At 41.7% G+C, this 10,093-nt stretch overlaps 1 pseudogene; it reads right to left on the bottom strand.

Moving 5' to 3' along the window:
• Positions 1-2,441: 2,441 nt before the first annotated feature.
• The window catches only part of LOC114004503 (nucleolin-like), a 12,368-nt pseudogene continuing 4,716 nt past the window's right edge, over positions 2,442-10,093 (bottom strand).

Below are 10,093 nucleotides of genomic sequence, written 5' to 3'. Positions count from 1 at the left end.
TTATGTCTCTTTTATTGCTGGGGAGACCTATAACTCAAGAGTAATGCAAGCAGAAGAGAAAACTAGGACAGACTTTTCAGAAGCGAAAGGAAAAGTAATACCCTTCATAGGTGAGCTGTTTAAACTATCCCACAGGGGAACACTTTGTTCTTAATGAAACAGCTGACGTTTGTCTCCAGGAATCCAAACTGAGAAAAATGGAACAGCCACTATTTATCCCAGTCAGAGATTACAATGTCCTGGCCTGACACCCCCTGAGGTTCCAGCAGACTACTCGACCGAAATACAGAAGCAGGAGTCAACGTGATGTTTTCTCCCTGCACATGCAACAGCTGGCTGGCTGCTTTTCCCTGAACAAACAAGAGTTGACAAATAAGTTACAGACAGGCACCCAACTAGTGTATTGCCCTCTGCTCTTCTGCTATAGATGCCCATTGTTCCTATTAATGCAAATCCACAGGGACTTAGGAGGCTGAGTTGAAGTGCCAGGATGACAGATAAAGGATATTAGGTTGGTGAAACAAATGCATGAGATAGACCAGCCAAGATTTTACATGATTGAAAATGTAACCATGCATTTTGGAAACATTCTGGATCCCACTCTGTCTGTTGGGTGTAGCAGACACTGATGGTATTTTGAACCTTAGCCCCTCAGCCCATCTGACTTCAGTACTGCTGGAGTGGACAATTTCCCCACTTCAAACACACTACTTTTTCAGCGTTTTGGGGGTCAGAGCTCTCTCTCTGAAGCGATGGAGTCCACTCTGCCCTTGCACAGCCACCACAAGAGAGGTGAGGGAGATAACCCCAGAGAAAAACTGATAAATAGTGGTGGGAGTTGATTTATAAATGTTCCAGCCTCACTCCTTTCAAGGTATATAATGAGACGCATTCTGCATGGTACCCACAGAGTCCCAGTAGAACTGAAGCTCAGTTGAACACAACTGTAATCATCCCAGTAGCAAATTCTTTCATTGAATTCTTTGGCCTTATTCCACTCCCACTATTTCTACTCCTACTCCTTGAGATCACCTCCCTATTAAAGTAGTTGTATCCAAGACCTATTTCCGGAGCCTCTTCATAGAAACCCAAACCTAACTTAGAGAGTGATCCTCAGGATGGAATCCTGTAACTATATTGCTCCCCAATAAGATAAGTGACAAAGACTTCATGATGAGGTCTTGCGTGATGTTACTCACTTAAGAGATAATAATCCCTCTGCAGCAGTATCACAACTACCAAATCGTTCACCCACGGTTTGTTAGGATGAGGTACAGGTGCAAGGGAAGCATTAGCCTATGCAGTAACTAGCACTTGAAGTGTATGGAAGCAAGAATAGTTATAAGGACAGGAGAGTTTGCTGGATTTTGTTAACTGCTTTAGACTTGATGAAAGAGAATGACAAGTTCATGTATGCCAATTATCAGTTCAGGGCATGCTGTCAAAGCCATAATGCCTCCACGGTGGCATTTAAAGTGATTCTCATCTGCAGCCAGAGGGCAGATGGTGCTGTAAATCAGACCTATAATTAAATCAAAGGATAGAAAACCTATAATATAAAAGAAACTAGATATGTTGCCTTGACAAGTCTTCCAAACTAATATCAGGAACTGATAGAGAATGAGTGGGACCCTAAATCCAGAAATGAAGACATTTGAGTGAATGCATCTAATAATTTTGGATTTTATCCTCCAAACCCTCCAGCTAGAAGAGCCTTCCTCTCCCTTCCTAGAGGAAGAGAAAACCCTCTAATTGTGACTATAAAAAGGTAAGGCTTCATCTAATAAGGCTCTATAGGTGAGGTTTCCTTACCTAAACATTCCCTCTTCCTCTCTCTTTTTTTAATATTTTTTAAAATTTGTTCTAAAGTCATCGAAGCAAAAATCATGATAAAACATTCTGCTTTCCTTTACAATTCCCCAACACACACACACACAGAACCTATTTGTAGGAAAAATATGGGTTTGTATATGGGATGAACCAATATAAATTCAAAACTTACAGATAAGGGTTAGCTCTATCCCTCATCTCTTTTTTTTAATAATAATGATTTATTTAATTTTATTTATTTATTCATTCTTTTTTTTTTTAATTTGACCAGAGAGAAACAGAGATAGAGAAAGGGAAAGTGAGAAAGCAAGCCGACAGGTCCGGGGATCTGAACCCTGGTCGGCCACGTGGGCGTGTCCAGCGCCTTAACCACCACGCCACCTGCTGGTCCCCAATCCCTCATCTCTTTTAAAAGTTTATATGAATTTCCAGTCAAAATCAACAAGAGTATCTCCCTTGAAACGTTATTTCTGCAGCTTTCCAAGTAGACCACAGGACTACACACTGTCTTGGAATGTCCTCAGAAGGCTCTGTCAGTAAGCAGATAACAGAGTAAAAATATCAGAGTCCTTTCTTTCAAATGTAAGAGGGAAGATAGAGAAACAGAAAAACTATTCAAACTTCATCTTCTTTCTTCGTGGCTTATGGTCTCCTCCTCTTCCTCTGCCTCCTCAGAAGCCACCTCATCCTCCAAAGCCTCCTCGGCCTCTGCCACCAAATTCACCTCTGCTTCTACCTTGGCCTCCAAAGCCTCCTCTGCCTCCACTATGATTCCCCAAAGCCACCTTCACCCTTAGGCTTGGCCCAGTCCAAGGTAACTTTGTTTCCATTAATTTCACCATCTTTCATGGCCTAATTGGCAGCTTTGGCATCTTCCTCACTGCTGAAGTCCTCAAAAACAAACCCTTTGGAGGATACTGTTTCCTGGTCAGGGACTATCCTTGCATGAATAGAGCCATCAAAAGACTCCTTTAATGACTCTTCAGTGGTATCCTCAGACAGACCTTTGACAAACAGAGTTTTGGAGGGCTGACTTCTTGCATTAGGTGATCCCTTGGGTCCTTACAATCCAGACTGATTACTCTGCCTTCAATTTCCCTTAAACTACAGGAATTTAAAGCTTCTTTAGCATTTTCAAATGAAGCAAATTTTATAAACGCATAACCTTTAGATTTGCCATTTGGCTCTGAGACACTTTGATGAAAGTTACCTTCTCAAATACTTCCTAAAGTGTTTCTTCAATTGTATTGTAGGCGAGGTTGCTCAAAACCAGAGTTTTCAATTCACCACTCCAAGTGCTATCTTTGTCACCTCTATAGTCTTGATTTTGACCTTTCTCTTCAGTGTAGTATAGAGAAATGGACACCCCATCAATCTCTGTTCCCTGCTTTTCTTCAAAGGTTTTCTCTGCATCAGCTTCTGTCTTAAATTCAATATAAGCAATCCCTTTACTTTTTCCATCTTTGCTGATTATTCTGATCTCCATGGCATCTTCAAATACTTTTTTAATTCATCTTGAGTGACATTGTAGGGGATATTTTTGGCCAAAAGTGTTCTTTCATCTCAATCTTTCTTTTCCTTTTGGTTTCTCTAGTTTAGTTTCATTGCCAAAGACTTTTAAACTGGTGCATTCCAAAGCTTTTTCTAGATCTTCAGCAGATTCAAAGTCAACATAGCCAAACTTCCTAGATGTACCGATTCTGACATCCACAATAGCAAGATCATTTTTAAAAAAAAAAAAAAAAAAAAAAACAAAAACAAAAACAAAAAAAAAAACAAAGACCAGTTTTTAATTCAGGAATAGATTTGTTATTGTTCAGGTTTCCAACAAAGGGAGTGTGTGGCAGGCAGGTGGCACAGATGAGTGTTGAGGAACTCCAGAGACATTGATGGCAGATGTGGGCACAGAAGATCCTGGAGCACGTATGCTCAGCTGCCAATTAGAGCTCTAGATCGAGGCAAAAAGCCCCTCTTCCTCTTTTCATTGCCTCCTGACCATGTGCCAGTTATTAGCACAGCTCACACAGGCTGTGTAAAATTCAGACAGAGATGCTGAGTTTCAGTTAGGACCTTTTAGTACTGGCTGCAGCAGCGAAACTATCTGGGTTTTACAAACCCTCAGAATTGAGCCTTTTATTGTAAATCAACTGGTCACCATCTCGAAGGGTCAGAGATAATATGGACATAGCGTAAAGCTCATGAAGATGTAACTATGCAAGGGAAGGACTGCCGCACACATCACCTGGCTCAGTTTATTTCAGCACTGCTTCAAGGACAGTTCCATGTGCATTGATGGAATCTTCCCTGGAGCCCACGCTAATTTAACTCCCTGCTTTTTTTTCTTTTTTTTTTAATTAGTTTATGCATTCAATCACTGTACATCAATACATCTTGGAAAATGAATTTACCCAACATGAACGAACCCACTTCCCACCAGTCCAGTTGAAGCTATCATACACATTATCATCAACAGACTATCCCCCATTTCTGTGTCCCTCAAATGTCTTACCTCTTTATTTTTCTCTTTGATTCCTTTCCTCTCACTCTCCTCTATCTCCCACCCTCTTCCTACACTGTCCCCAGTGTCTGTAATCATTTTTCATGCTTCTATATCCTATAATCTTTCAGTTTTCACCATAGTGTGTGGACAGTCAGTACATATTAAATGTAAACATACAATGTCTCTCTTTCATAGCCTGCCTTGCTTCACTCAGCAGCAAATCTTCCATATCCATCCACTTTCTATCAAATGCCAGGATCTTTTTGTTTTTTAATGGCTGAGTAGTGTGCCACACTTTTCAATCCATTCATCTGTACATGGAAATTTGGGTTGGTTCCATGTCTTAGCCATTGTGAATAATGCCTCAATAAACATAGATGTGCAAGCAGTTTTCCAACTGAGCATTTTTCTATCCTTTGGGTAGATACCCAGGAGTATCTTGATCATATGGTAGTTCTATTTGTAGATCTTTGAGGAAACTCCATATTGTTCTCCTCAGTGGCTCCACTAATTTGCATTCCCACCAACAATATAGGAGACTTAACCTTTTCACTGCAGCTTTACCAGCACTTACCATTATTTTGGTTTTTCAATCTTAGTCATTCTGATTGGGATTAGGTGGTATCTCATTTTGGTTTTGATTTGCATCTTTCATGTGATAAATGATGTTGAGCATTTTTTCATGTGCTTTTTGGCTGCCCATATGTCTTCCTTAGAGAACTGCTTGTTCAACTCATTTTCCCATCTTTTAATTAGGTTGATATTTTTTGTGGTGATGTTGTGGGGGATGAGGAGGCTGCTTGAGTTTCCTATGTATTCTGCACCAGGGCTTTCTCCAAAGCTGCAAAATATTTCACACACAAGGACAACCCTCAAATGATGGAGACTGGGAATTAGTAGATAGATATACCTACCTGACTGGGAGTTGGTGGATAGATATACCCACCTTCAATACTTCAGAGAGAAATTCTAAAGTACACTCTAAAAAATCCTCACAGGGTCTTCAGCAGAATTCAGATGCAGTTGACCCCAGTAGTAATTAGCTCAACAATAAATCCTTCACTGATTTTCCCTCCCTTTTAGTTTCATTCCCATTGACCTATTCTCTAGATTCTTGGAAATCTACTCTCAATTAATCTCCCTACACTAAAGCCCTTGCCTCAGGCTCTGCAAATGGAAAACCCGGAGGCCAAAGGTACTACTTTGTCCATTAGCAGAGGCCACTCATGATGTGAAAGGTTCTGTATAGGGTAGAGGAGAGCAGAAGCCCTAGACTGGCCTGTACTCTGGTTAGGCCAGACCTCGATATGTAAATCATTCAAGAGATATCCAGTTTTCATTCCCTGACTTTAATTGTCTGTTATTTAAAACATGAGAAGACAAGATGGGAGAGAGTAAGAGTATAGAGAAGGAAATCAGGGAGGAAAATAAAGAGGCAAGGCATTCGTGGGACACCGAAACAGTTTATTACCTATTGATGATAACATGTATAGTATTCTCAACTGGACTGGTCTGGGGTGTATTTCATGTTGGGTAGATTCTCTTTACAAGCCAAATGACATATAGTGATCCAATGTCTAAAAGATAAAAAGAAAAATAATTTTTAAATTTTTAAAAATAAAACATGAGAAGACATTTACTTATTTCCCCATTTTCTGAGGATAAAATTCCCATCTTACTTCACTTTGCCTTGGTTCATAAGACCCTCCTGAACAGCTCTTCCTGCCCTCTGTGACTTCACATCCCTCCCAGTTGCATCCTGGCACTCTACATCGAGTCAGTTCCTGTCAGACCTCACACTCTCATCTTCTGGCCCACACCCAGGACTTAGCCACCTGGAGGAACTCTGTTTTTCACTGCCTTATGCCAATCCTGGGCCTTTTCTAGCCCAATTATTTGTCTAGTCCCCTGACACTCCCTCTGCTAAGATGTGCTGAGAATTCCCCATTAGGTGCTTCTAGGACCCCCTTAAGTTTAGCCCATCTGTTATAATTATGACAGTCTTTGACACCATCTATTTACTTGTGCATATAAACCATAAAACTATAAGCTTTGAGAAGGAGAACTATGTCTCATTCTCATAACCCCTAGCATATTGCATGGCACATAGCAAGTGTTTAGTAATGTTAGTCTTTTAAAAATGAGGTTGGGGGACCAGCAGATAGCATAACAGTTACATCACTGGACTTCCACATAGTCTACCATGGTTCAAGTCCTGGACCCAGTGGCTTAAAACTCACACTTAGCATGTGTAGGGCACCAGCAGTTGGCTATGTCGCTGGACTCCCATGTCGTCGACCGTGGTTCGCATCCCGGACCCGGTGGCTTAAAACTCACGCTGGGCGCACGTGCATGTGTGCTCAAGATCCCGAGAGGAGAATGGAGGAGAAGGGATTGAAGCGTGACCATCCCCCCTGGGGGGTTATTTCTCGCTTTCTGTCTCTATGTCTCTCTCTGTCTGTCTGGCGAGAGCACATGCCCTACAGTGAAAACCTCTCCAAAGAAAAAAGAAAAGAAAAAACCTCACACTTAGCATGTATGCATGTGTGCCCATAATCCCAAGAAAAGAAGGGATTGTGGAGTGGCCACCTGCCCTGGGGAGTGATTTCTCACTTTCTGTCTCTCTGTCTGTCTCTTTCTGTCCAGTGAGCACCCAGCCCTATAGCAAAAATCTCTTAAAAAATGAGGTTAATGTGGGGCCAGCAGGTGGCATGATGATTAAGGTACTGGATTCCCACATGGCCAACTGAAGCTCAAGTCCCAGACTTGGTGGTTTGAAAATCACAATAAATAAATAGATAAATAAATGTTTGGGATAAAAACAAAGTTGGTGTAAAACACAGTCCTATCTATAATTGACTATCATGATAGTCAATTCATGAATATATTAGTTTTCTAGGACTGTTGTAATAACATACCACAAACAGGGTAGTTTAAAACAACAGAAATTCATTCCCTCAGAGTTCTGAAAGCTAGACATCTAAAAGCAAGATTCCGTCAGGGTCGCACTCCCTCTGATGCTCTTGAAATAACTCAAGATGCTACCTTGACTCAGTGGACTTTTTGTTTTTGGAATATCCTTATTGCCTATATACAATCTTCCTTTACCATCTGTGAGTCATGTAGCCCTTCATCCCTTTCTAACTTAAACAGAACCTTTATACTATTTATCTCCCTCCCTATTCATGACTATTGCCTTTAAAATTATCCACAATCTGTAAGCCTTTAGTGCACAATATTCATGGTAACTGGGATAGTGTGTCCCCGGGCAATCATTCTCAATCCTGTACCAAATAACTCTTGCTTTACTTACTTTGTCTCAGCATTTCTCTTAGGTTGACACAGATAAGTGAAATATTTCACTACTTCAAAGTCATGGAGCTTAATTAGACCTGATGCTGTCACTTGATGCTCTAATCAAAAAGCACATTTCTCCAATTTGTCTTTAAATGTTCTGAAAACTACTTTTCAACATAATTTGTTTATTTTGTAATAGTGAATATTTTACTATATTCATTTTCAGAATTCATTTTGACAAGTGGCCCATAGACTTCACCTGACTGCTTGAGATGCCCATGGCACAAAAACAGGTAAAGAACTTGTGACCTATGGAATAGGAAGCCAGAAGGTGAAAGGAGCTGGAGTCCTGAGTCACCATGTGAAAGAGAATCACTACTGACCAGTACCATCTACACTTAAGTTGTATGTGAATAAAAATAAAAGCAAACTTGTGCGAGGTAATCAACTGATTTGTTGTAGCAGCCAACCTTCTCTTAGTCTCACTGATACATTGTCTACACACAGTTCAATTCCATGGGTGAACTACACGTATCTCCTTGTAGGGAAGATACTGCTGCTCAACAAGCCAGCTTCATCCTACTGGGGTTTTAGGATGCAGGCCCAGAGGACACTCCAGATCCCACACCAGTCCTATTCTGAGCTTTTGGGTTGTCAGAAATGTCATGACACATTTTTGCACAGAAAAATACATGATGACTTTTCCAACAACCCAACAGTTCTGGGTAATTGAGGCCAACACTTTTCTTAAATCTGGAATGAGACCAACAGACTTAAGAGCAACAGGTTGATGCTCAGGACAAGGGAAAGGTTTCAATACTATCCAAAGATGCTGTCCCCCACCAAAAAGAATTAAATGTGTTTTTTATTTGTTTGTTTTGTTTTGTTTTGTTTTGTTTTTTAAAAAAGGCCATCTCCATAGCACAGCAGTTAAGGGAGCCAGATTCCACATGGCTGACCATGATTCAAGTCCCAGACCTTGCAGCTTGGAAAACATGCCAGGTGCATGTGCATGTACACCCAAAATACTGATGGGATGGTATGGAGAAAAAAAGGAGAAAAAAGGATTGTGGGATGACTACACCCCATTGGAGGGATATGTTCTATCTATCTAGGAGGGAAGGAAGGAAGGAAAGAAGGGAAAGAAAGAGAGAAAGAGGGAGGAAGGCTGCCCCCCCCATCTCCTGGAGATGGAGGGAATCTCCCCTGAAGTTGTGATGGGTCACTGAAGAGCTTTTTCCACCTGGGCAGGCTGAGTGAGAATTCCCACCTTGACCCCAGACCTGAATAAGATAGTCAAGGCAGCTCCCAAGCAAGTGTCCCCTTTGGCTCAGGCTGCCCCTGCCAGTCTCCCATATGAGTGTCTGTGTTAGAGTGCTCTCCAAGTGCTCATTATCTCACTTGGTCTTTTCATGTCCCCTATGCAGAAGGAATTCTAATCTCTGAAAGGGATCCAAAAAGGCCACTCCAAAATATGCATGCAGTTCAAAAAGCACATTCCTAAAATTTGTCTTTAAATGTTCTGAAAACTACATTTCAACCTAATTTGTTTGCTTTGCAATACTGTATATTTAACTATATTCATTTTGAGAACTCATTTTGACTAGTGGCTCATAGACTTCACTAGGCTGCTGGAGGTGCCCATGGCACCTCAGAAACCAGGAAGCGAGGTCTTCTATGATCCCTCTGACACTGAGGTATAAACCTGCTGCATTATGTAAATGAAGGAGTGTAGAACAAAAGATGAAGAGTTGAGAAGGAACAGCATAAAGAGCACTTCATGCTGATAACAGCAAGTATGAATCCTCATCAAGCAGCCCTGAATGCCTGTGCTGAAGGAGCCAGGGTAGCCATCACCTCCTAGGCAGCTATGTACAGGAAGACCTCAACACCTGGCCTCTGCTCACCTCCACTCAACCTAGGTGCCCAGACAAATCCCCAAAGACAGCATGAGACACAACCTTTTGAGGGCTATATGTAGATGACATCCATGACTATAATCCCAGGACTCAGATACACAGCAATGAATTCTTATTTATTGTTGGGGTTTTCTGGTCTTATTCTTCTGTTTGTTCCATCAATGACAGATGTATGCCATCTTGATTCCAAGTCATGCACTGTAAGCCGAGGGTGGGCACAGGTGAGACAGGGTTGTAACAGTTCAGCTGCTGGAAAGGGCATGTCCCTAGTGGGTTTTTCTGAGCCGGACCTGTCTTCAGCCCAGTCTAGCCAAGGGTAGTGCTGGAGGTTAGCTTGGCAGGTGAGCAGCCCTAAGGCAATTCCAGGCTATGAAGTCCCAACACTGCAGCTTTTCTCTCCTCACCATGCAGAAAGCAGCTGAAGGGTCTCCCACTGTGCTGGATCATGCTGGTAGGGATTTGATGGGGGCTCCCACTTCCATGTGGGAGGGGCATAGCCTCTTTATAGTAGCCCACCTTGATCACCTATCCCTGCCTGCCTAATTCC

This window comes from Tupaia chinensis, unplaced genomic scaffold, assembly GCF_000334495.1.
Source record: "Tupaia chinensis unplaced genomic scaffold, TupChi_1.0 Scaffold138365_1, whole genome shotgun sequence".
NCBI lineage: Eukaryota > Metazoa > Chordata > Mammalia > Scandentia > Tupaiidae > Tupaia > Tupaia belangeri.
The sequence above is the reverse complement of the archived record's forward strand: the minus strand, read 5'-3'. Positions and strand labels throughout refer to the sequence as shown.